Consider the following 7,675-nt stretch of genomic DNA (forward strand, 5'->3'; position numbering starts at 1 on the left):
AACGTAACAGTTCTTATTTACTTTGAATCTTCATGTAATATTTGAGGGTATGCTGTGAGTACTACATAATGGCTGGATGAGATGGAGCCCTCAGTTCAAAATCCTTCATGTGATAGAAAATGTGGTAGATTCCACTCTACCCAGCTAAATATGGCATTTGTCAAATCGTGCACACACAAAGGCAAGGATATCTGTGCGGTTCCTTAAAAATAAAAACTCCAAAACCCGTAGTTATTAATAGTTGTACTTTTATTAAAACCAGCCAAAATATGCATCAAGTCAGGTCTCCAAGATCCTTCATCCAGGATTAGGCAACCTAGTGCCTTGGAGATGTTCTGGACTACATCTCCCATAATCCCTTATGGATAGCCATGCTGGGAAGGGTGTGTAGAAGCGGCACCGGGTTGCCGCGTCCTAGATGGCTAGATAGTAGAAAAAGCAGGACTGAGTCAGAAGGCAAAATCAGTCGGGCTGCGTTCGCGGACCTCCTGATCCTCCGCCAAAAGGTCTGCCCGTGAGTGTGACCCTCATTCCGCACATGCATTCTGACTCCGCCCCTAAGCAAGCGGCACGCCCCGCGCTCTCCCTATTGTCCTCGGGGGAGCAGAAAGCAAGCACAGCCGACGCTTACGAGTTGCCATGGCAACAGCGCGCTAATCCCGGGGGGCGTTTCGAGTTCCGGCCATGCCGCAGTACCTTCTCCCTAGCTCCAAAGAGAGATTTTTAAAGGAACCCCGCAAACTTCCACACCCTTTCACTTCCGGTTCCCAATTGCCATGGCTAGGCTGCTGTTCCTAGTAGTAAAGTAAAAAGAAGTAAAAAAGAAACTCAAGTAAAAAGAAACTCAAAAGAAAACCGTGGTTTGAGTTCGCTCCTGTGTCACGGAAGGAGTTTGCGATAACCGCGCTCCCTGATCCCATTTCTTCATTGGCTTCTAGCTCTGAAGGTGGTCGTGCTTTTGGCGAGTTGGACGAAGGCAGCAGAGAAGAGTTTTTATCAATGAAAATGACGAAGAATAAACATTCTGCAAATTTAGCATACCCGGTTTTTCTTTTTTAATGGTAGGATGCTCTTTCAAGAAGCTAAAAGTAAAGTGACATCTGGGCGTAATACGTTCCCAGAACTGGAAAGCCATGACGTGTATCCGAGTGAAAACGACGCGCTCCACCAGTTGACTGTCGGTCTGCTACGCAGATGGCTGGCAATTTCCTGTCTGCCCGTCCTTTGTAGTTGGTTTTATGCCAGTGCAGCAAAAGCAACCTGACAGTTCGCGTGACTTCGAAGAAGGGAAACCAGTGCTCACCAAATGTTTTGGACTACAGTTCCCATTATCCTTAACGCATGGCTACGCAGGCTGGATCTGGCAGGAGTTGCAGTGCGAAACGTTTGGAGGGCACCTGGCTATTTATTCTTCCATCTGTTGAATTTCTGCCTGCCACGATACGTTTAAAGAGACAGCCAATAATGCCAGAAAAATGGGCTGGGATTTCCATGTTTTATCCTCTTAAGATTTCTTTTTTCTCTGTTGTGGATGGGGTGGCTTGATTCTTTAATAAACTGCGACGAAAAAAAGCTTTTCCGCTCTTGCCTGTCGTATTGAAGAGTTTAAATTGATCTCTATGAATTCCACCGTTCCTGTCCCGGTTTCAACGAGAAACCGGAAGTTTCCGACAGGCTCGCTCCGGATTTCTCCGCTGTCAGACTCGGAAGACGAGGCTGATTCCGGTGTGGCGCGGCGGGAGGGGTTGGCTGCGGATTGCAGGGGGCGCAGTCCCGCCCTCTAGAGGAGAGAGCGGGGAAGTACTGGAAGGCTCTATAGGCGCAGCTCCGTAACTGCTGAAGTGGCTCGGCGGGATTCGGTGAATTCGTGTGAAGCGGCAACGGCTGAAGCTGCAGCTTTCTCGCCGTTCTCTGTAGCCGTGCGCTCTCCCTGCTTTCCCTCTGCGCCGAGCCGCTAGCCTTGCTCTTTCTCCCCCGCTCAGTTCTTTATTGTGCCGTTTCTACGGCTTTCAGCCCCCAGCCTCGCTCCTTCTCCTCGTACCCGTGACTGCGCTGGTTTCCCCAACCTCGCTTCCCGGAGCCTCTCACCAGCCCCCTTCCGCCTTTTCCTGACCAGCAGGGCAGCCAGTGTGTGACTAACCACATCCTTCGGGGAGCCATTTCGTAGAAGTTTGCCAGAATTATTAATTTATATTACAAATGTGTCCGTGGGGTAAGGAACTGCATTGCTATTATTAATAGTAGTAGTAGTTTGCATTTATGTACCACTTTTCTTTGACAAGTGTCAGGAGCTGGGTTCTTATTTCAGTAATGGCAGGATCCATCCCAACCCCTGCTGAGGGCCAGCTGGGAACAAGCTCACCAGAGCAAGCTCCATGTCCTGGCCCTGAACCCTGACAGCAAGGAACCCAAGGCAACTAACAAGGTTCTCTTCCTCTCCATTTACCCTCACAACAACCCTGTGAGGTGGGTTTGGCTGAAAGCCTGGGTCTGGCTCAAAATCACCCAGTTAGTGCCATTCTTCTCTCTTTTCCCACTGATAATTCAACTTTCAGCTGCCTTAAGACTACAGTAGTAGGTGACATATAAATCAAAGTATAAATAAATAAACATTCTGTGATTACTGAGCTTTTCCAGTCCTCTGCGGTGTATTATGCCTCCCCCACCTGCACAGTTAGGTTTGTGCATACACACATGGTTCCTGCAGACACCGTTCTTGACAGGTTTGTTCATTGGATCTTACTCTGTTCATGCTTACCATTCGTGTTAGAGGGAATGATAGTGGAGCCTACCATAGCAAAGCATTTCAGGACTAGGGCTGAAGTTATGACTTGGAAAGGGAAGGGAGATGAAGGTTACACTGCACAATATATGAAGAACATGCACATGATAGCAGGAACAGGGAATGTGTGACCCTCCAGATATTGCTGAACTTCAGTAACAAGCAGCTGCACCACTGGCCCTGGTGGCTAGAGCTGCTGGAAGTTGTTATCCAATCTTTGGAAGGCCACTGATTCCCTCTTCCCTGCTACAGACCTTATGCTATGCTTTGCTTCTGAAAGCAACTATATTCTGGTGTTTCAGTACATCCACCTGAGTATTGCTGCTACAGGAGAAGAAAATCCTTGTCAGCAGTAAGTTTTCAGCAATCTGTCATTAATAAATGAGACGTGGATTTATCCAAGGAAATGTAACACACACTTGGAGGATCATCGATCTTTGTACAGAGTTTCTGCTCTTAAGCAGTGAATAATAGCTTGTGCATTCAGATGTTCAAACTTGAGTCATTTTCACGGCTGGAATTTCAGTCTTTGTGAAAACGAAATACCACAATTTGTTTTTCTATCAATTAGTAATGCTTGCTGAGCTGCAGAATTCCACTTCCAGTGGTGTTCGCAACCACTAAAGAATCAGGGAGCAGATATGTTAAATAAAGTTATTCATTTAAGCAAGCATGTCTTCCATTTCTCAATCTCTAGTACCTCCCGCTCACTTCCATGTTGATCTTTCCTTAATCTGTCACTACCCTGTGTCTCAGAGTCATCCTTCCTGACTGCAGCCCAGCTGTCCTACATAGTTCCACATCAATCAATCTATGCCAGCCCTATTTAGCATAGCTAGTGGTGAAGGATTATGGGAGTTGTAGATCAAAACGTATAGAGGGCTATACGTTGCATATGCCTGCTTTCAATGCAAAGGCGGAAGGAATGCATGTATCGACAATTCCTATGCATAGCATCCTTCTTGGGCAATATACCACTTACCTTTAAAAAAAAAATAGTTCAGATGCTAGTGAAATTAGAGAGATGTGCCTTTCATTAGTGTGTATAACTTCCCCACAGCCTCATCTTATTCTTTTCTCAGTCCTTTACCATTCTTGGCTATCACCTATTATTCTTCTGTACCCCACATAAACATAGCAAGCTTATTAGCATGCACAGCAATTCTCTTCATGTAGCATCTTACTTATTTCTTCACCATCACTAGGACAATTAACCAGTTCTGAAAGCGAGGCAATTCAGAACACGCTGTAACCACAATATCTGGCACACCCTTGCACTTAGGAGGAACACTCCATCTGCTGTAGTCTACATTCAGAATTATTTTGAAATCAAAACAATTGCAGTTAAATCTTCCATTTTTATTCTGAGATGAGCAGTATAATCAAGGGCCCAAGTTCCTTGCGCATCAATATTTTAAATCCCGCAATGTGGATAAAGAAATGTTACAAGTTCTATGCAAGCAGATCAGCAATATGGAAACTAAGCAAGATGAAGGATGCACAATTGTTTTCCATCATTCTTGAACAATATATTTCTTCTATACTTAGTCCAAGATGGAACACCTTGCCTATCCTTTGAATTGCCAAAAGAAAAGGAACTAAAAAGATACCAGAATCTATCTGAATCTATGACTTCCAGAATCTATGACTTCAGAACAATAGCTACCTATTAACCAAACTTAGCAGTAGGTACTCGGAGATTTTAATGGCACCCTAAACTTGACCTACTAGCATATTACATCTATTATGAGCAGAGGTGTTATATGCTAATAACAGGATGTTTCATACAGCAGTTGAGCTGGACCAACCTCATTGACAGCTGCACATCACAATAATCTAATCTTGAGGTTACAAGTACGTGGATCACAGTGGCAAGGTTACCAGGAGCCAGTGTGGGGTGGTGGCTACAAAGCTGGACTGGGGACCTGGGAGATTCAATTTTAGTCCCCACTCGGCCATGGAGCCCACTGGGTGACTTTGGGCCAGTCCCTCACCTTCAGCCTGACCTACATTACAAAGCTGTTGAGATACACATCAAATGGAACAGAAAAGGACTACGTGAGCCATCCCAGACTCCTTGCAAGAGTGAAAAGGGTGGTATATAAATGCAATCATCACCATCTCCTCTATCCAGAAAAGCTGGTAGAAGGTATTCCCAGCAACTGAAGTCACCTGGATCTCAAGCAACTGCAATGACCTGTTTCCATTGTGTATGTTGAAATAAAAGTTGTTAAAATGGAATGCATAATTGCTAAGACCATTGATTATTACAGGTAGGAAACGAGCATTTCAATGCTATGCATATTTATTAAGAAATAAGTCAAATTGGATTTAACTGAGGATTCCTTTCAATAAATCCCAAGAACACTTACTGAGAGTAAACCCTTTGAGCACAGTTGGACTTACTTCTAAAGAAACACATGCTTAGAGTTTGCCATAATAATCACTAATGCAAAAACCTGGCATCAGCTTTCTTTTATTTACTTTTTATTCTAGTGATTAAGCATCTTACTAATCCAACTCAAAGTATTTGTCTAAGTGTAATTAATAGTAATTCATAAAATTATTTGTTCTAATTACCATTTGGAAAACACAGGATTCACATGCAATAAAATACCCAGGCAGTGCACACATTTCAAGCGATTAGAAGCAAAGATATAATGCAGAGTATAAATACAAATATCCATTAAGATTGTGGGAATGGAGATGAAAGGCCTCAATATTTGTGAGACATTAAATTGAATTATGAATGTTGAACTAAAGATCATGAAGGATTAAATACAAAAGCTAAAAGCAAATTTAAGTTACATAACAATGCTACAGAATTCCACCTCCACCCAACTTAATTGTGTAATCTTTACTGTTGCTATGCAAGACTATTGTAAAATAATTTTGAGCAATAAAAATATGTGGCCTAAATTGACTAATAATCATTGGAGACCTGAGCTGACCTCTCTTCAACAGCATGTGGGTATGTTTTGCCCTGCTCCCTTGCAGTCCCATTTATCACAACTCAATAGTTATCTCCTTAGCTACCAGATTTGTGTTTTAAAATGAGTGTCACACCGACATCTGTTTGCTTAAGGCTGAACCATGATTGAACCCTGCAGCTGACCTGAACAATGGACTGGATCCAGGTTAGGCTATAAGTTTGCATACATTTTCTTGTAAGTAAAACCCAATGTGCCCCATAGATCTTCTCAGTAGATATTTATAGGATTGCACTAGGCTTACTTTAAGACCTCTGTTCGAAGGGCTGCTCAGTCCAAGTCTAGCTTAAAAATATAGAGTTATAAGAAAGGAGAACTTAAGACATTTGAAGATGTCTAACAAAAGTTAGCACCTCAAAGGCTAACTCAGCAGGCACTCCGATCACATTCTCCTTTAATAGGATAAAGTTCTATTTCTAATTAAATGATAGATATCTAAATGTGTATCTATACATATGCCTCAGCTTAAGCAAATTTATGCCAATTCTGAACAATGCACTTCCTCTTTTGGTGATGCATAAATGGCCACCCTAGACTGCACTGAATCTTAGTTCCTGTTTAGTCTCACTGAAATCAGCTAGATAAATTAGACATCCCTAACTTAAGTTCAATCAATTTCAATGGAACTAAGACAAGACTAATGTAGTATGGAATGAATCCAACCCTATGATGTCCTATGTGCTTCCAATAATAAAATGAGGTTTCCTAGCCCTTTCACATTTGCTGCACACATTTATCTTTCCTCATCTATAAAAGTCCTTTCATGTACAAACCCTAATTAGCCAATCCTAAATATACAGCTACCATTCTGGTAGTAATTGCTAGATAACAAGACCAGTTACCAATGCAGAAGTCTTTATTGCAACTATTTTATTTTATTTTATCCATTTATATACCACCCAATAGCACCTTCTGCAAGCATAAAAAGGCAAACAGAAGTAAAGCTTTGTGGCTAGTCCTTGATTTAGCAGATAGGGCCTTTTCCTAAGCATATGCAATATACCTATATTTGTGTCCCTAGGCATACCCACCTGGTAGTAAGCTCCATTAACCATGCTGGTATTTAGTACTCAATAAACATGGAAAAGTTCCTCTATTGCAGTTCATTTGCATTTTTTGTTCATTGACAGACTAATCTTTGGTCAAAAGAGAAGGAGACTCTAAACTGAATGTTTAGAGTACATTTGCACAAACAGCAGTAGAGGGTCTTTGAGAAACCATCACGAGCACATGTACAGTGCAATGGGCAAAAGCAGTGGTGGCCACTATGTAGGAGAAATGGCTATGGGTACTATATAGGGGCTATAAACTTTCTGGCTGCTACTCATATGACCTCCTCTCAGTCTACAAACGTAGCTGGAGGAAGATGGTAGCTAACATACTCCGTGATTGTACAGAATCCTAGAGAAATCGAGCCTTCCTGCAGCCTTCTAGAAACAGTAGACAGAGTACCAACAGCAGGGCCTCTTGTAATTTGAGCACTGTCCTCTGTTTGTGAGGACACGGTTAGCCTTGGGTTCATCCTATGGTGCTGCCATAAGTTGTAAAGGAGCAGCAGCACATGTCTGGTGGTCCTTTCCATGCCATTATTGTAGGGAGGGAGGTCATAACAGGATGCAAAGACCCACACAATTGGTCTGTGTGGCCCTTTTAACCATTACAGCAACAGTACCATGGGATGGAATCATAACTAAGCAGGCCCCACATGGCAGAGATCTTGGTCAGCACTGGGACGCAGCACATGAGAAGTGGGCCTTTGGGGAGCATACTCACATATTTCAGAATGAGGGGAAGGATTTAGGAGGATCTGGGGCTCATGGAGTGCATTTATTAAGAGCAGATAAAACTCTTTAGGCAGAAATTGTGAATGGATAAATTCATACCCATTTGGTCTGCCTTTGCT

Source organism: Varanus komodoensis, unplaced genomic scaffold, assembly GCF_004798865.1.
Source record: "Varanus komodoensis strain SLA01 unplaced genomic scaffold, ASM479886v1 scaffold8, whole genome shotgun sequence".
NCBI classification, from domain to species: Eukaryota; Metazoa; Chordata; class Lepidosauria; order Squamata; family Varanidae; genus Varanus; species Varanus komodoensis.